We start from the raw sequence: 20721 nt of genomic DNA on the forward strand, positions 1-20721 counted from the left end.
CTTCATCGTAGTCTATCATCTAGGATCTCTAAACCCAGCTGACTATCTCTTGTCGCATGAAAGGCCAACCACTGTTTGTGAAAGAATTGGATGCTGAAGATGTGGAAGAGTACATGTGGCTAGTGGTAGAGCAATCAAGGCCGATGCCAATCTCCCTGCATAACCTTATCACCACTACCTGGTAAGATGACAGTCTTCAGAGAGCAATTTCAGCAGTGGTTTCTGGAAACTGGCGCACCCTCACTCCCCATGCCTTGCATCGAACAGATGATGCTTGTTTGACTTTGACAATGTTACATAACATCTGGCATGATCTTGCCATTCCTTCTGAAGGATGTCTACTAAGAGGCCCTCAGCTGGTCATTCCATCATCACTTCAGAAACAGATAGTCGATCTAGCTCACTTTGCACATTAGAGAGTGGTAAAAACAAAGTCAAGGCTCTGGTGTAAGGTCTGGTTCCCTGGTTTAGATAACTGGGTGGAACGCACTGTGAGACAATGTTCAATGTGCCAAGCTACTGGTCTGGCAGATTCGCCAGCACCTCTGATCAATGAAACGATTCTCCCATTCCCTGGCATAGAGCGAGTGCTGATTTTGGTAACCTGCCTGACGGGCGACACATACTGGTAATCATAGACAATTTTCAAAACTATCTGAAAATTGAGATTCTAGAGTCATTGACACCGGCCAGACCAGTCTCTGGGTGGACACAAGTTGGAAAAAAACATTCTCAAGGGGGTCGTGTTGGCTGCAAAAGTGCAAATATCACAAATCTTGAAGAGGGTGACACCGCAGAACCCCAGAGGGCTATAACCAGTTCTAACTGAAGAGGTCAGGGAGGTTGGCACTGGCAACAGCTGGACCTCAGAGGATGTTATAATTGCCACTAAATGGGCCCCATGGCCACTTAAAAGCATATCACAAGGAAAGATAGATATTTCTGGGCCAGTCCTTGCAAAATTCCTATCCTCAAAACCGAGCCCAAGGTAACCCAAATGCATCTTACACTCTGCTGCAGGGAGGCCAGACAGCCACTGCTCCGCTACAGAAAGAAGCAGGTGGCTGGTCAAATATGTGGCTACAGCAGCAACAGACAGGGATCCTATTTCAACAAGGACCGCACAGTGCACTCTTACACAACACACATTATCAGCATATGTGGGTGCCCAGACATTAGCCAGATCATGTCACGTCTATTCACTGATACTACATGCAGTAGATGCAGATAGGCTTTACTTGTCCAAAGAGATAACCCCCGAGAAAAGTGAAATGTCTTCTCCACCTGCACCTATGCAGGATTAGGGCCACGAGTAGACGCCAATGGAGGAATAGTGAACGTGACCCATTACGAGACCAAACCCACAGCACTGTACCTCATTACAGATCCTAGCGAGATTCGAACAGAGGTAGAGGTGTTCTGAGGCCACCCCCTTTTTACACCCATCTGTAAATGCGGCTTCTGGTGCACTATTGGTGGGGCAATGAGGTCCTCTTTGCTCCTGAGGACCTCAGGACACAAGTGGACTTCATCCTCCGAGCAGCAGTGTAACAGAAGCAGCGTTTTAGTTAGTTGGACATTTCACTCATACAAATCCAGAGAAATTCTGCAGTTATAGTTAGTTCAGCTAACTATAACTTGCACCCACGCAATGCACTGCTGATGACGTCACATATTACATCATTCATGACATGGTCAGTGACATCACTGATGACATCTCAAATGACATCACTAATGGCATCCCTGATTACATCATTCAGTGACTGTGTGTTTGTTTAAAGTTTAAATATGTTTTATATATAAATGCCAAGGTGTATTGAAGAATGAGTGTGTGTATAAGGGTCTGGATGGAGGATTTAGTAGGTGTGTGACTGTCTGGTTAACCCCTTTGATGTGTCGGATGTGAGGGAGCAGTCCGACTCTTCAGTGCTAATGTGCTTCGGTCAGCTCCCACTCGTCCAATGCCATTGCACATTAAATCTCTCTGGTGCAGGCACCAGAGGGATTTCTTTCTCATCCCCAAAGCCTCAAGAGCTGGGGAAGTGCTCCCGAGGGCCCCTCTTCCAAGGCCCCCTCTTCTTTCTGTGAAAGGCCGATCAGCGCGCACGTCGCTCTGATGTCATTTCACGGAAACCGAAACTGAAATGAGCCTTTAGACTCATGGGGCTATCTCAGGCCCCTGAGCGCCTAGAAAGATGGGAGAGGTATTATTGGAAAGGGGAGAATCTCCACTGGATCTCTGCTTGGGGATCATACCAGGAGGGCGATCCCAAAGCAGGGATCCACCCATTAGACACCGGGGAGTAGCCCCGTGGGCAAGGCCCTTCGCTCTCCCCTAAAACAATTGGCAAAATTCAGTCTTTCTCCCCCCCTGGGGTAAGGATGGAGGCAGTGGCCCCAACTCAGCCCCCCCGTGGGGGTAGAAAGCCCACAAAACGACATGGATTTTTTTTGCACATTTGTTTTTAAGGGCGGTGGCTGCCTAAAATGGGCATATCAATGCCTCCATACCCCCATCACAATAACAGCCTTGATTCCGCCCCTGGGGGGGCAGAAACCCACTAGATGCCAGGGATTTTTGGGGGGGGAATTCTAATTAGGGTGGGGCTGCCCAAAACGAGCATGCTAATGCCCATACCCCTGCAACAATTACAGCCTTTCTGCCACCTTTGGGGGTAAGATGGGGGCAGTGGCCCCCAATCTTCCCCCAGGGGGGCTGAAAACCCACTAGATGGCAGGGATTGTTTTGGGAGAAATATTAATTAGGAAGGGGGCTGCCCAAAACGGGCATGCTAATGCCTCCACCCCTGCTATAATTACAGCCTTTCTGCCACCTCTGGGGGTAAGATGTGGGCAGTGGCCCCCAATCTTCCCCCAGGGGGGCTGAAAACCCACTAGATGGCAGGGATTGTTTTGGGAGAAATATTAATTAGGAAGGGGGCTGCCCAAAACGGGCATGCTAACGCCTCCACCCCTGCCACAATTACAGCCTTTCTGCCACCTCTAGGGGGAAGTTGGGCGCTGTTGTCCCCAATCTGCCCCCCGGAGGGCAGAAAGCCCACTAGATGCCAGGGATTGGTTTTGGGCAATTTATTTATGGTGAGGGCTGCCCAAAATGGGCATGCCAATGCCCCCACCCTCACCACAATCACAGTCTTTCTGCCTCCCGGGGAAAGCAAAAAGCCCACTAGATGCCAGGGATTTTTTTGGGTGTACTGAATTAGGGTGGGGGCTGCCTAAAAACAGCATGCCAATGCCCCCAACACCCACAAAAACTACAGTCTTTGTGCCCCTCTGGGAGGCAGATGGGAGCTGCAACCCCCAATCTGCCCCCCCCCGGGGGGCAGAAAGGTAAACAGAAACCATGGAATTTTTTAGCAATTACAATATGTGGTGGGGGTTGCCCACAATGGACATGCCAATGCCCTCACCTCCACAAACATTACAGCCTTTCTGTCCCCCATGGCAGGCAGATGGGGCAGTAGCCCCCAATATGCCCCATGGGCAGAAAGCCCACTAGAAACCAGGGATTTTTTTTATTCGTGTAGGGGTGGGGGCTGCCCAAAATGGGCATGACAATGCCCCCTCCCCCCAGTGAAATTCCAGTCTTTCTGCCCCCGGGGGGAAGATGGGGGCAATGGCCCCTTATCTGCCCCCAAAGGAGGAGCAGAAAGCCCACTAGGCTTCAACGATAACGCTGGCTTTTTTATGCATGTGGTTGGGGGCTGCCCAGCATATCAATGCCCCCACAAAAAATAGCCACAGTCTTTTTTGCCCCCCTTGGGGCCATATCAGGACAACCCCTACCCCTCCCCCCCCCCCCGGGCGGCAGAAAGCCCCATAGGCACTAACCCTTTTTTTTAGCAATGTGCCTACCTGTGGGTTTTGGGCCTTAGCACAGCAGGAACATAGGGAAACCTAGCAAACCTTTTAATTTTTCGAAACTAGGCACGCAAGGGGAATCCAGGCTGGCGTGACTTGTCTGGCTCTCACCAGGTTCTGTTACCCAGAATCCCTTGCAAACCTCAAACCTGGTCCCCCAAAAATATTTTTTTCTCATATTATGTAGTGGAAAGTTCTGGAATCTGGATAGATCCACAAAATTCTACGCACCCTGTATTCTCCAAAGTCTTCCCAAAAAAATGTTACCTCATTTGTGTGGGTAGGTCTAGTGCCCACAACAGGAAACGGCCAAAAATCTAACGTGGACCCACCACATTTTCACAGTGAATACTGACCCTTTTTTTGCCTAGCTGTAGATTTTGAACCCTAGCTCTGCCTGCACCTAGGGAGACCTAGCAAACCTATACATTTTTAATAAGCATGGGCGAATTTTGCGAATTCGCAATCTGCGAATTTGCGTATTTGCGAATTCGCAATCCCCAAAATTTGCGAATTTGTGCGAATTTTATTATTTTTGCGTGTTCGCGGGGCGCTTTGCGAGTTCACGCGTGTTCGCGGGGCGCTTTGCGCGTTCGCTGTTTTTTTTTTGCCTGGTTAATCACTGCCACCCTCCCGTTTTTTATGCCCATCTGCCCTCTGTACCATTCCTTTCTGTGCCCTTCTGCCCTCTGCCCCACTCATTTTTTGTCCCCTTCTGCCATCTGTCCCACTTTTGTGCCCTTCTGCCCTCAGCCCCACTTAGAATGGCGCCGTCAAGCTGCCAGCGCCATTCTAAAATAGCTACAAATAGCTTCAACAGGAAACACTAATAGATAAAGTAAAGCAGGTGTTCGAGTTGAAGGTCAAATTAAGTTACACAATCATTAATCACCCCAAGTTTGGGTGATTAATGATTGTGTAACTGAATTTGAGCAGCACCTGCTTTACTTTATCTATTAGAGCTTCCTGTTGAAGCTGACTTTTGTAACTATTTCAGAATGGCTCTGGCAGCTTGCCGGTGCCATTCTAAAAGAGTTACAAAAGTCAGCTTGAACTTTTGACCCAATCCGTTCCGCTCGCGGATTTTTGCTGGAAATTGCAAATTTACCGAAAATCCGGAAAATCCGCGAGCGTAACGGATATTCCGCCCATGCTTAATTTTTAAAAACTAGACACCCAGAGGAATCCAGGATGGGATGACTTGTCTGGCTATACCCAGGTTCTGTTACCCAGAATCCAGTGCAAACCTCAAAGTTTGTCCCAAAAACACATTTTCCTCATATTTTTGTGGTGGAAAGTTCTGGAATCTGCCTGAATCCACAAAGTTCCACCCACCCTGTGTTCCCCAAAGTCTTTCAAGAAAAATGGTACCTCACTTGTGTGGGTAGGGCTGGTGCCCGCTACAGGAAAATGGAACATGGCCACACCACATTTTCACAGTGAAAACTGACCCTTTTTTGCAAAGTGCCTAGCTGTAGGTTTTGAACCCTAGCTCAGCCCACACCTAGGGAAACCTAGCAAACCTATACATTTTTTCAAACTAGACACCCAGGGGAATCCAGGATGCAGTGACTTGTCTGGTTCTCACCAGGTTCTGTTACCCAGAATCCCTAGCAAACATCAAGATTTTAAAATAAAAAACATTTTCCTCATATTTCTGTGGTGGAAAGTTCTGGAATCTGTGTAGAACCACAACATTTCACCCACCCCTCATTCCCCAAAGTCTTCTGAGAAAAATGTTACCTCACTTGTGTGGGTAGGAACAGTGCCCACGATAGAAAATGGCCACAAATGCAACGTGGGCACACCAGATTTTCACAGTGAAAACTGACCCTTTTTTTTGCAAAGTGCCTAGCTGTAGATTTTGAACCCTTGCTCTGCCAGCACCTAGGGAAACCTAGCAAACTTATAAATTTTTGAAAACTGGACACCAAGGGAAATCCAGGATGGGGTGACTTGTCTGGCTCTCACCAGGTTTTGTTACCCAGAATCCCTTGAAAACCTCATAATATGTAAAAAAAACTAATTTTCTTCACTTTTTGTGGTGGGAAATTCGGAAATCTGTGTGGATCCACAAAATTCCATGCATCCTGTATTCCCCAAAGTCTTCTGAGAAAAATGGTACCTCACTTGTGTGGGTCAAGTACCTGCGACAGGCAAGTGCCCAAAGGCAACATCAAAATTACCTATCACAAACAACTTGGTTTTGCAAGGGGGCTCCCATGAGTTTTGGCCCCGGGCTCGGCGGTCATCTAGGAAAACCTACCAAACCCACAAGTTTCTGAAAACTAGACACCCGGCGGAGTCCAGCAAAATATGGCTTGCGTGGGTCCCCCAAAATGTCCCTACCCAGAATCCCCTGAAAACCTCACATTTTGTTGAAAAAATCTATTTTTTCCCCACATTTCTGTGTGAAAAAGTTGTAGAATCACCGGGCTGGCACAAATGTTCTACCACCCAGCTTTCCTATAGGTCTCCTGATAAAAATAATACCTCACATGTGTGGGTAGTTATAGTGGCTGCAACTGGAAATTACCCACATCGTACTGTGGCGAGTTCAAAATTACCTATAATGAAACTACCTGGTTTTGGGGGGTGCACCTGATTTTTTGGCCCCGGCTCGCCACCATCTGAAAACTGGACACCCATGGGAGTCCAATGAGGTATGGCTTGCGTGGATCCCCCAACGTTTCCCTGCCCAGAATCCACTGCAAACCTGAAATTTAGCAGAAAAAAAACATTTTCCTCACATTTCTGTGGTGGAAAGTTCTGGAATCTGTGTGGAACCACAAAACTTCACCCACCCCTCATTCCCCAAAGTCTTTTGAGAAAAATGTTACCTCACATGTGTGGGTGGGCCCAGTGCCCACGACATAAAATGGCCACAAACGGAACGTGGGCACACCAGATTTTCACATTTTGAACCCTAGCTCTGCCAGTGCCTAGGGAAACCTCACAAACTTATTCATTTTTGAAAACTGGACACCAAGGGAAATCCAGGATGGGGTGACTTGTCTGGCTCTCACCAGGTTCTGTTACCCAGAAACCCTAGAAAACCTCAAAATGTGTAAAAAAAACCTAATTTTCTTCACTTTTCTGTGGTGGGAAATTCTGAAATCTGCGTGGATCCACAAAATACCACTCATCCTGTATTTGCCAAAGTCTTCTGAGGAAAATTGTACCTCACTTGTGTGGGTCAAGTACCTGCGACAGGCAAGTGCCCAAAGGTGACATCAAAATTACCTATCACAAAACAACTTGGTTTTCCAATGGGGCTCCCATGAGTTTCGGCCCCGGGCTCGGCGGCCATCTAGGAAAACCTACCAAACCCACAAGTTTCTGTAAACTAGACACCCAGGGGAGTCCATCAAAATATGGCTTGCGTGGGTCCCCCAACATTCCCTACCCAGATTCCCCTGCAAACCACACGTCTGCGTGAGAAAGTTGTAGATTCACCGGGCTGGCACAAATGTTCTACCACCCAGCTTTCCTACAGGTCTCCTGATAAAAATAATACCTCACATGTGTGGGTAGTTATAGTGGCTGCAACTGGAAATGGCCCACATCATACTGTGGAGAGTTCAAAATTACCTATAATGAAACTACCTGGTTTTGGGGGGGTGCACCTGATTTTTTGGCCCCGGCTCGCCATCATCTGAAAACTGGACACCCATGGGAGTCCAATGAGGTATGGCTTGCGTGGATCCCCCAACGATTCCCTACCCAGAATCCCCTGCAAACCTGAAATTTTGCAGAAAAAAACACATTTTCTACATATGTTTGAATGGAATCACCATGCTAGTAAAAATGTCCTACCCCACAGCATTCTCCTTAGTGTCTGAGTAAAATTATACCTCACTTGCATGGGTGTCCAATGCAGAATTGTCTAAAAATTCATTTTTATAAAAACATTGTGCTTAGTGTTGTCGGTGCTATACCCTAAATCCCTATGTTTTGGGCTCTTCCCAGTTACAGGTCCTTGCCCCGCCCACACAAGTGAGGTATCATTTTACTCTGGAGACTAAGGGGAACACTGTGGGGTAAGACATTTGTGATGGCATGGTGATTCCACACAAAAATATGTGGCAAATGTGGTTTTTCCAGCTAATGTTGAGGTTTGCAGGGCAATCTGGGTAGAGAAATATTGAGCGATCCATACAAGTCTTACCTCGCTGGACTCCCCCGGGTGTCTAGTTTTCCGAAATGTGTGGGTTTGGTAGTTTCCCAAGATAGACGCCGAGCCCGGGGCCAAAAACCCAGGTGACCACCCTTGCAAAACCAGGTTGTTTTGTGATAGGTCATTTTGATATCTCCTCAATATGTTTTGGGCCCTTGCCTGTTGCGGGTACTTGACCCACCCACATGAGTGAGGTATCATTTGTATCAGGAGACCTGGGGGAAAGCTGGGTGGTAAGAAATTTGTGGCTCGACGTAGACTCTAGAACTTTCCCAGACAGAAATTTGAGAAAAAAGTGATTTTTTCAGCTAAATTTGAGGTTGTCAGGGCATTCTGGGTAGGAAAACGTTGGTGGACCCATGCACGCCATACCTCGCTGGACTCCCCCGTTTTGTCTAGTTTTGAGAAATGTGTGGGTTTGGTATTTTTCCAAGACGGCCGTAGAGCCCGGAATCAAAAACCCAGATGATCCCCCTTGTAAAACCTGGTTGTTTTGTGATAGGTCATTTTGATGTCTCCTCAATAAGCTTTGGGCACTTGCCTGTCACTGGAACGCTGGCTGGGAGGAAATTTGGGGATCCACGCAGATTCCAGAACTTTCCCAAACAGAAATTTGACAAAAAATTTGTTTTTTTCAGCTAAATTTGAGGTTTGAATGACATTCTGGGTAGGAAAACATTAGGGAAACCATGCGAGCCATACCTAGTTAGATGTCCCAAGATGTCTAGTTTTTAGAAATGTTTGGTTTTGGGTTTGGTAGTTTCCCAAGATGGCTGCCGAGCCAGGGGGCAAAACCCCAGGTGCCGCCCAAACCAGTTGGTTTTGTTATAGGTAATTTTGAAGTCTCCACAGTACGATTCGGGCCATTTTCTGTTGCAGCCACTATGCCTACCCACACAAGTGAGGTACCATTTGTGTCGGGAGTATGAGGAGAACTCTGGGTGGGAGGAAATTTGTAGACCCACACAGATTCCAGAACTTTCCCACACAGAAATTTGAGAAAAATGTGATTTCTTCCGCAAAATTTGAGGTTTGCACAGGATTCTGGGTAGGAGAATGTTAGGGGACTCATGCAAGACATACCTCGCTGGACTCCTCTGGGTGTCTAGTTTCAAAAAATGTGTGGGTTTGGTAGCTTTCCCTCGATGGCCGCCGAGCCCCGGGCCAAAACCTCATGAGACCCCCCTTGCGAAACCAGGTTGGTTTGTGATAGGTCATTTTGATGTCGCCTTGACTCACCAATGCAAGTGAGGTACCATTTTTATCTGGAAACCTGGGGGAACGCTGGGTGGGAGGAAACTTGTGGATCCACGCAGATTCCAGAACTTTCTCACACCGAAATGTGAGAAAAAAGTGTTTTTTTTTAGTAAAATTTGAGGTTTGCAGGGGATTCTCGGCAGGAGAATTTAGGGGGACCCACGCAAGCCCTACCTCGCTGGACTTCCCAGGGTGTCTAGTTTTCAGAAATGTGTGGGTTTGGTAGATTTGCCTAGATGGCCGCCGAGCCCGAGGCAAGAAACTCGTAGGGCCCACTTTGCAAAACCAGGTTGGTTTGTGATAGGTCATTTTGATGTCGCCTCAATAGGTTTTGTGCCTTTGCCTGTCGCGGGTACTGAACCCACCCTCGCAAGCAGGTACCATTTTTCTCAGAAGACTTTGGGGAATGTGGGGTGGGTGGAATCTTGTGGGTCCACGCAGATTCCAGAACTTTCCAACACAGAAATGTGAAGAAACTGTGTTTTTTGTCAATTGTTTAGGTTTGTAAGGGATTTTGGGTAACAGAACCTGGTGAGAGCCAGTCAAATCATCCCATCCTGGATTCCACTGGGTGTATTGTTATAAACAATGTATTTGTTTGCTAGGTTTCCCTAGGTGGTGGAAGAGCTAGGGTTAAAAAACTACAGCTAGGCACTTTGAAAGAAAAGAGTAATTTTTCACGTGAAAATGTGGTGTGTCCACATTGCGTTTTGTACCATTTCCTGTCGCGGGCACTAGGTCTACCCACACAAGTAAAGTACCATTTTTCTCAGAAGACTTTGGAGAACGAGGGGTGGGTGGAATTCTGTTGATCCATGCAGATTTATTTGTCAATTTTTTAAGATTTGCAAGGGATTCTGGGTAAGCGAAACTGGGTGTGTCCCAGTCAAGGCACGCTTTCCTTGATTCTCCTGGGTGGTTAAACGTATAGATTTGCTAGGTTTCCCTAGGTGCTGGCAGAGCTAGGATTAAAAAACTACAGCTAGGCACTATGCAAAAAAAGGGTCATTTTTCACTGTGAAAATATGGTGTGTCCACGTTGAGTTTTGCACGATTTCCTGTTGCGGGCACTAGACCTACCCACACGAGTGAGGTACCATTTTTCTCAGAAGATTATGGGGAATGCAGTGTTTGTGGAATTTAGTGGATCCACGCAGATTCCAGAACTTTACACCACAGAAATGTGAGGAAAATTTGCTTTTTTTGTCGTTTATCTAGGTTTGCAAGGGATTCTGAGTAACAGAACCTAGTGAGAGCCAGTCAAGTCACCCCATCCTGGATTCTCCTGTTTGTCTAGTTTTAAACAATGTATAGTTTTGCTAGTTTTCCCTAGGTGCCGGCAGAGCTAGGGTTAAAAAACTGCAGCAAGGCCCTTTGCAAAAAAAAGGGTCCTTTTTCATTGTGAAAATGTGGTGTGTCCAGGTTGCGTTTTGAGATGTTTCTTGTCATGGCCACTAGGCCTACCTACACAAGTGAGGTACCATTTTTATCGAGAGACTTAGGGTAACACAGAATTGTAGAGCAACTGTTATTGCCTATTGACTTTTGATGCAATTCTGCCTTCCAAATGAAAGTGTGTAAAAAAGAAGTCGTTTTGAAAAATGACCTATAATTCTCATGCTAGTATGGGTACTCCCAATTTCGGACATGTGCATATATCTACTGTTTATAAACTCTATATTTTGTTCCCATTTCAGAAATACATAGGTGTCTTTCATACCGCTTTTTTCATGTATACATTCTCCCAGAATAATTGCTATATAGCCGGTACATAATAAAAAACCATTGCAAGATACTACTCAGTTATTGGCTCTGGGTTCATCGGGTTTTTGGTGTACCTACAAGTCCTATATATCCCCGCAACCAGTAAGGTCCAGCCAATGCAACTGTATGTTTCTTCCAAATAGCTATTATATTTAGAAGAAGTTACAGGTGAAAACGTTGACATAAATGGCTGTTTTTTTCAACTAATTTTCAATTTGTCCTATATTTAACTGTTAGTTTCTTTAAAAAAACCTTGAAGGATCTATACAAATGACCCCTTACTGAATTCATAATTTTGTCTACTTTTCTTTAAAGTATAGCTTTTCAGTATCCATTATTGCTTTTATACCCATTTCTACCTTTAACTGGAAGGATCTTGAAAGCACAAAAAATAGTCCCAGAAAAATGCCAAAACTGTATAAACTGTAGGTTTTCTGACAAAAATCTGCTTGTCCCTGAAAGCTGAGAAGATGGTGATTTCAGCACCACAACCCCTTTGTTGATACAATTTGCAGGGGAAAAACTAGATGTTTTCAAATGTACCCCTGTTTTCCAATTTTTCCAAAAAGTCTCAAATGTAGCTGTATTTTGGCTAATTCCTGGGACCCCTCCATGGGAATTCACAAACCCTGGGTACCTTTAGAATTCCTATGATGTTGGAAGAAAAGGACACACATTTGGCTTGGATACCTCATGTGGTCAAAACGTTATAGGGGCCTAAGTGTGAACTACCCAAAATAGCCAAAAGAATGCTTAGCACAGGGGTGGAAAAGGCCTTTCAGCGAAGGGGTTAAGTGAGTGATTAAATATGTCTTACTGAATGCATTGGTTTGTGACTAAACTGCGTGAAAGTCTGTATCCGTCTGTCTGTTGTTGTATAAGCTGCTGCATGGGTCGGTCAGTAGCTACATGCGTGTCTATATGGGTTATCGATTGGTTGCCTGAGTATTTGCACAGGTGCCTGAGTGTGTGTGGGTGGGAGGTGTGTGACTCTGTGCATAGATGTTTGAGTGGTTGATTCACTGGGTGTATGGGTTAAAGAGTGCATGTGGAAACAGCTGTATGCGTGGGTGAGTGTGTGTATGAGTGTGTTGGTGAGTGAACGGATGTCTCAGTGGTACATGTCCAAGTAACTACATATGTAAAAGCTGGTGTATGTGAGAGTTAGAGTATATAAATGACTGTACATGAGAGTCAGTGATTGTGAGAGTGGCTGTATGGATGAGTGTGCACTTGAATCAATGATTGTATAAGAGAGTAACAGATAGATTCATGAAGCTAATTTGCGATCGCAATTGCTGCGAATTAGCAATTGCGATCGCAAATTGAGTAAAAGCAATTCATGACATTGAAAGTCGCAAAAGGGCGGAAGCGCTAAATAAAAATAGCGAATTCGCAAATAAATTCGCAGAATCCTGAAACCTGCCCATTTGCAATTTAGAAATAGCAAGAAACCAAGGATTCTGCGAATTCATTAGCAAAATCGCTAAATAATCGCTATTGCCATTCATGAAAATTCGCAGATTGCTGAAAACACAAAAATCGCTATTAGCAACGCGCAATTTAAGGAGAACCCAAACCAGGTGGTAACCTGCAAAGAAAAAAAAAAAAAAAAGTTGATTAAAGTTAACTGCATACAGGTGCTGGCCTGACCAAACACACTAAAGGACATGCAGCTGGTGACTGAGGACTCTCACAATTCCAGGACTCTACATGGTGGTCAGGCGGCGTAGGCTGCAGCGAGCAGCACAGAACAGGCGTAGGATCCAGGAGCGGATATTCCGGCAGCGGGTCACCCTTCTGGGCCAAACCAGGGAGCAAATCTATGCCAAGAACCGCCTAAGTGGCCCAATGATCATTAAGCTGATCCAGGACCTAGACCCGCTGCTGCAGCATCCAACAAGGAGAACCAATGCCGTTCCCACCCATGTACAGGTATTGTGCAGCCTGCACCTACTGGCCTCCAGAAGCTTCCAGGGGATAGGCACTGTCGCTGGGGGTATATCCCAGCCCACCATGTCCCGCTGCCTAAGGAGTTTCCTGGATGCAATGCTGACCCGGCTACACCACTACATTTCATTCCCCACCACCCAACAGGACCTAAGTGACACCAAGCTGAAATTCTACAACATTGCACATTTTCCGCATGTTATTGGATGCATTGACTGTACCCATATCCACACCTGCCCACCAGCACAAACGGAATACATGTACCACAACCGCAAGTCCTACCACTCCCTCAATATCCAGATGGTGTGCAACGCAAAGAATTACATCACGGACATAGGGGCACAATATCCGGGCAGCACACATGACTCCTTCATCTTCCAGCACAGCTGCATTCACACACGACTGGCAAGGGGAGACTTTGGCGAAGGACACCTACTGGGTAAGTACACATGTCCCCAAATACTACACTTTGCGCATGTATCTGCGCAGAATAGGCACTCACCCTGTGCTCATTACCCGCAGGTGACAGCGCCTACGGTTTACGTGAGTACCTCCTCACCCCATACCTCAACCCTGCCACCCCACAGAAACGGCGTTACAATGCTGCACACATACGGACAAGAAATTGCATAGAGAGGACATTTGGCCTATTGAAGAGCCGTTTCTGCAAACTGCACAAGACTGGTGGGGCCATCAAATACACACCTGAGGTCTGCTGCCGCATCGTGGCCGTGTGTGCAATACTCCACAACATAGCTACCAAGCGCAGGTTACCAGTGGAGATATCTGGCAGTGAGTCTGAAGGTGATAACCGGCCGCCTCCACATGTACGTCATGCACGCGGAAAAGATCCTGCTGAAGGACACAGGCGCCGCAACCACATCACTATTAGCTGTTTCTAGTGCACCCATTCCCCTAACACAACACTGCGCCCATGCATGACAAATGTAATAATGACATGAGTGTTAATCAAGTTTGACCATTACTCTTTATTGTTTATGCACAATAAATTGGCCTTTAATTATTCAACTGTCTGATGGAGAGAGTATTGCTCCATACCTCCCCATGCTGGGGTAGGGGGTTTGCAGGGGTTGACTGCATGGCCTCCCTCTGAGTGTCAGAGTCCTCACGGTCGGTGACGACGAGACGCCCCAAGTCGTCTCTCCACATCCTGAGGGACGGTGTTGGCCCTAGTTGCTGATGTTGGCCTGCTGCTGCGGCAACGTGCAGGCATTGGTGGCAAGGATGCACTGCTGTTGGTGGACGCAGCCTCACTTGCGTCGTCAGCTCCTCTGCTCCTTCATGGGCAGTGGCCTGTCTACCGAGCACTGCTGTGGTGAGTAGGTCTAGTGACCTGGCCACATCCTGGCAACACTGCACCATCTGGGCCTGCATGGTGAGTGACCTTCGTGCCAGCTGTGATGTAGCATTACCAACTACATGATTGGACCTAGTGTAGGCCGATAGGCGGGCCAGTAGTTAGCGGTGGCGTCGGCGGGTCATGTCCTGCTGGGCTACAAGCAGCTGGTTGTTTTCACGGACTGCAGCGGTCATCTGGGCTATGTGTTGGCCATTCGCCTGCATCTGTGTGAGGATTGCTGCCATGTGACGCGCTTGTGTGCGATGCACCGCCAGCATGCGGCGTTTGATGGCCAGGCCTGGATCTGGTGTTTCAAGTGCCCTGCTGGTGCCTGCTGGGCCCTGGCGCTGCTGGCGCCTCAGTGCGCTGGTGTTTGACCTGGCACCAGCTGTGCGCCTCGTCTGCCTCCGAGGCGCTGGTGGTGGAGCCTGTACCACTGCTGTGGCTGTTTGCTGGGGGGTTGGCTGCACGCCTGTGGCTGCAGGGGTGGCCCTGTCCGCACGGGGTGGTGGTGGTGGGAGCACTGCTGGTGGCTGTGATGGGCCGGGTCGTTGGGAGGACTGGCCCTCACCCTCAGTGTCCTCCTGGCTCTCGGTGATGTGCAGCGCCTCGCTGTCTGTGCTAGCTTGCTCACCTGCACCTGTAATGTGAAAGGGTGCATGATTAAAGTTATGCATCTTGCGCAGGCAATGTTGATAGATGCATGCAGCCTTGCTTTCCCTGACAGGCTTTTGGATTTACTTTGCATTGACTGCTCTGGCAGTGTTGGGCTAACTGCGGGTACATGATTACACTACAACTTCCACAATGCAATGGGGCTTTTTTGGTGAGCATGGGCTGCATTGTTGGGGATGTCATTTTGCTAGCTCAGGACTTAAGGGCATTGTTGGGGGACTGGGTCAAAGTCGCATGGCACTTACCTTCAGGTTGTTGGCTGGGTCGAGATGAGTCCAGCTGAAGGACCCCCACGCAGGCTTCTGGCGCAATGGTGTCCTCAATCAGGTCCTCCAATGGGGTGTTCGTGTGGCTACAGGTTCCCCTCCACCGGTGGCCAGTCGCTCTCCAAGCCTCTCAGAAATCCGCTCCTTAGAAAGACCTATCAGGTCGTACCAGTGCTTTTTTAGGTCGTCAATTGAGCGCTGGGTCACACCAACAGAATTGACCTTAGCACAGATGCGCTGCCAGATCCTGCGCTCCTCTGCCTCTGGCACCCTCCGGGAGTCTTTTCCAAAGAGCCAGGCATGATCCTTGCAGACCCCCTCAATTAGGTGCTCCAGTTCTAATTCGGAAAACTTAATTTTCCTCTTTCTCTACTGCCCACTGCTCCCTGCTGCATCCTGGGACATCTTGGGATACTTTTTTTCTGGCTGGGGTGCTGCACAGTGGTGGTTTTGGTGCTCCTCAGTTTCCTGCTGCCACTCCCTGGCTCTGTGTTCTGTATGTGGGTGTGGTGAGCCTACTTCCTGGTTGTGATTTCATCAGTGGGCTCGAAACGCGACTTCCCGTTTTTGCGATCTCGCAGTTAGCGAGATCGCAAATAGCGATATCGCAATTTGCGATATCGCAATTTCAACATAGAAAATTGCCGATTCTGCGATTATTTTGCGATTGCGGCAAGATCGCAATCGGCAATTGCGATCTATTATGATTCGCATTTTTTGATCGCATTTGTACATGAATTCCAATCTGCGATTCTCAAACTGCAAATCGCAAATTTTCGCAATTTGCTAATCCGAGAATGGTACCTTCATGAATCTGGCTGTAAGTATGTGTTAGTATCTATATGAATAAGTGAGTTGGTGGTGTGTGTATGACTGTGTATAACTGTATAGGTTGTGATTGATATAGAAGTGTGATCGATTCTTTGCATGACTGACTACATGTGTAACTCTGGATGAGTGGTGGTGTGTGAGTGTCTGTATAGGTGTATGAGTGCATATGATAGTGTCGTTTTGATGAGTGACTGCATGTATGCGTGATTGTATGGGTGAATGAGTGGATGTGTGTGTAAACCTAGAAATCAGTGAGTGTTCATGTAGTAACTGGCATTGGTGTGTCTATGGTAGTCTGTATTTTAGAGTGGGTGTATCAAACGTTATATTAGGGTGTGAGGAGGTGCATCAGATTTTCATCTGGATGGAAGCATCAGTGATGCCATTTGAGATGTCATCAGTGATGTCATCAGTGATGCCACTGACCATGTCATGAATGATGTAATATATGACATCATCAGCAGTGCATTGCAGGGCACAAGTTATAGTTTTCTGAACTAACTATAACAGTGGAACTTCTTTGATTTTGTAAGAGTGAAATGTCCAACTAACTATAGTGTCCCTGTAACCTATGGTTTTTAGAGTCAATTTCTAAGGTTTTTTAAGTGCTAATTTCTAACTATAACATACATGAAACCTATAGTTTTTTCAGTGAATACATATATATGTATATGGGTGGTGAATCCTTTGCTTGTGAAAAAGAGCTTTCGCTCAAAACGCGTTAGCCGAAATAAATTAACCTTATTACACAGTAGCTTGGATTGCGAGTCTCGTCTTTCCTGTGAGAGGGAATCCTTCGCTATAGATATATATTTATCACTCTCTGTTGTTAGTTTTGGAAGGAGAGAGGCCTTATAGACTTCAATGAATATCTATACCTAAAAACTGACAACCCAATTACTGCTACGATATACTTTCTACCGAAAGTACATAAGTGCCTCAGCAAACCACCAGGAAGACCTATCGTCAGCTCCATAGGATCATTGCTGGAAACAAAGTCAAGATTTATCGACATCTTTTTAATGATCTATGTAACTGCTCTACCTTCCTACCTGAGGGATACAATGGACTTCTTGAATAAAATCTCAATGATTGAATGGAAAACTAACTATCAAATGGCGACCATTGATGTCTCCTCCTTGTACACCTGAATATGCCATGAAGATGGTGTTGAAGTTGTCAAAAAAACTCTGGAAATGAGGTCCATAAGTCATTTAGAACATTCTGTAATGCTTTTGGGTATGTTAAACTACTGCCTGACTAATAACGCATTCCTGTTTCTAGGACAACTGTATCTCCAGAAACAGGGACTGCAATGGGAACATCACTTGCGCCCACATATGCGAACCGCCTGATGGGAGCATAGGAAACAGCAGTAGTGAACAAAGAGAAGGAGCATGGATCAAAAATCAGACTCTGGTGTCGTTTCATTGACGACTTGTTCATCATTTGAGAAGGAGACAAGGAAACATTACAAATATTTATTGACTCATTGGAGGAAAATGAATATAATCTCCACTTCACTTCCACAATTAGCTCAACCAACCTCATCTTCTTGGGTGTTGAAATGTATGTGAGCGATAACAAGCTGTGCTCCAAAATTCACAGAAAAGCAACTTCATGTAACAGCATACTCCATGCTAATAGCGGACACCCAGCTAACTTAATATGGAGCATCCCGTATGGACAAATGCTACGGGCAAAGAGAAATTGCTCAGAAGAGAATGACATGGAGTTTGAGAGGATGGCACAACGCTTCCAGGAAACAGGCTACCCCGAAGAAGTCATTATCACAGCAAAAAACAGGATGGCTCAAAAGAATAGGAATGATCTTCTGACTCCTGGTGGCAGCAGGAAGGACCGTGGCAGTGATGAGCAAACCAGAGATGATGAAGAGACACGATTAATTATGGATTTCAACAATCAAAGTAGGGGCATGAAAAAAGCTCTACAGAAGAACTGGAATATACTGCTCCTGGATAATACCTTAAAACAACAATTAACTCAATATCCAAGCATCACATATAGGTAAACTGCCTCATTGCGTGACATTTTAACCCAAAGCCATCTGACATTGAAGGAACATATCCCAAAAAAATCAACATGGTTGACAACCCTGGGCTTTTGGAAGTGTGCCAAATGTAAGGCCTGTGAGCATGGCACAAACGCAAAAGAGTACAAATTACGGAATGGCAAAATTGAGAAAATAAGAGATCATATAACTTGCGAATCCAAATGTGTGATATATAGGCTACAATGCCCATGTGGGAAACTTTACATAGGGAGCACAATCAACAAATTAAAACTAAGAATCTTACAACATCTAAGGGCGATCAAGAACAGAGACCCAAGCTACCCTATGGCCTCACATTTTGCCAAATGCGACAACAGCAATCCAGACGTATTAAGATACTCAGGGATCAAACTGAGCAAACCATCAGAGAGGGGTGGTGATCGTACTTTACAGTTGCGAAAACTGGAGTCCAGGATGATTCTTGGCCTGGGAACTGAACACCCGGATGGACATAATCTGGATGCTGAACTATTTGTACATCTTCTATGAAATTCCAATTGATGGGGAAACATAAGAACTAATTGAGAGTGACAATTTGGATCCATTCATGTAAATAATTGTAAATAGGCGTCAAACTTGAGAAGTCAAGGGAAGTCGTAAAGAGACATGTAGCACACATGGGCAGATATTGTGACATGAGTAAACATCTAAAATGGAGGAGCATGATTATCCTTAGTCTGCATATGTAAATTGGTGTAAAAACTTTACTTTGATTTGGTGTTGGGTTAAATGAGTTTAAGATATTCAGGGATCATAGAATATTGAATAATACCTTACCAGAACAAAATGGCTCAGACCCTGCAACAACAATGTTTAACCCAACTGACACACTTTTCGTTTAAAGACATTGCTCAGGACCCTAGATGTATATAATCTGGAGGTCAAGAATTGACTTTGGGAATTGTAAAAAAGTGTATATATAGGTTGCACCATTTTTATTTACAAATAGGAAAATATAATCATGTTTGATGGAGAGAATTTTGAGAAGATGTGTAAACACATCCAGGTACTTTACTGAGAATAATGGACCTATGTTCAACCCTCATAATCACAAACACTACACATGATGAAGACATAAATGAAAACTATATGAAATATCTGGTTCAAAATTTGGGTAAATCCTCATCATGGTTAAGAACAATGTTGGATTCCACTAAGGCGATATGAGGAACACAAGGTCTTTTCTGATATTGTATGTGTGTAAATATATCAGAACATAAGCCCATACTTTTTGTTTATAAAATGTGTACTTCACAGGAATGTAGAGCAAAAATGGCGCTCAGATGAAGCCATGTGTAACGAGCAAGGTTGCTGGTCTAGATTTTTAATAGACATGGAAAAGGGTACTTTCACTTTGCACTACAAGATAAGGTCTAGATCCCTGGGACTCTATGGTCCAGTGGAAGGCTAGAGTAGCCGAAACGCGTAGGCCGTTTTTTGATGAGCTGCATCCTGCACATGGTGTGTGAATAATAAAGAAGTTTGAAAAACTTACTGCTGTTGTGCTGTGACTTCTGCCGACGAGTGGGGGGCAAGGAGAATCCAGAAATATATATATATATACATATATATATATTCAATGAAAAAAACATAGGTTTTAGCCCATGTATAGTTAGGGATTAGCATTTTCAAAACCTTATTTTACTCGCATAAAACCATTGAAATTTTCATATATATTTAGATGCGCTAACTATATATTGCGCACCCGCAATCCACTGCTGATGATGTCACATATTACATCATTCATGACATGCTCAGTGACATCACTGATGACATCACTGATGACATCTCAAATGACATCACTGATGACATCACTGATGACATCTCAAATGACATCACTGATGACAAACTGGAATCGTATATGATGAGCAGACATTTACACTGTAGAGGAACGCAACGAGCGGGCCATTAGGTTGCAAGAACTAAGGTGTCTAACAGTTGCGGAATCGGTGGACGTACATTTTGTAATTAAAATACGACAGGGCCACTTACAATAAAATTATCTAGATATACATTTGCGGGCAAGTACCATGGGTGACGTTAATTCGAACTTTCAATAGTACAGTAATCAATAACACATCAGAACTTAATATCAATAGGGATGTCGAAATATTCAATCAATTCTCATTCCCGCCCGCCATGTGCTTCAAAACTGCATACGTATCTTGTGATATCAAGGTTGTGCAACCAGTACACAACAATAAGTTACGAGTCCCATTTATACCGGCGCCATTTTGGGCGAGGCCGGGCAGGTCCAGGATATAGTCAAAATATCTCCACCAACCAGCGGTCGGACCAGAACCCCTTTCGGCAGTCAAAAAAGGTTCAGTTAAATGACAACAGAAGAGATAGTCAACAAGACCAAGAGTTAAAAAAGGGGAGGGCAAGATCTAAAGCCATTGTTTTACAAACTCTCAAGCAGACTTGGATGGAAAAATCCTGAAGAATGTACAAACTGAAAACCTTTTTTTGTCTGTATAGCATC

The sequence above is a fragment of the Lissotriton vulgaris genome, chromosome 1_1 (assembly GCF_964263255.1).
Source record: "Lissotriton vulgaris chromosome 1_1, aLisVul1.2, whole genome shotgun sequence".
Taxonomy (NCBI): domain Eukaryota; kingdom Metazoa; phylum Chordata; class Amphibia; order Caudata; family Salamandridae; genus Lissotriton; species Lissotriton vulgaris.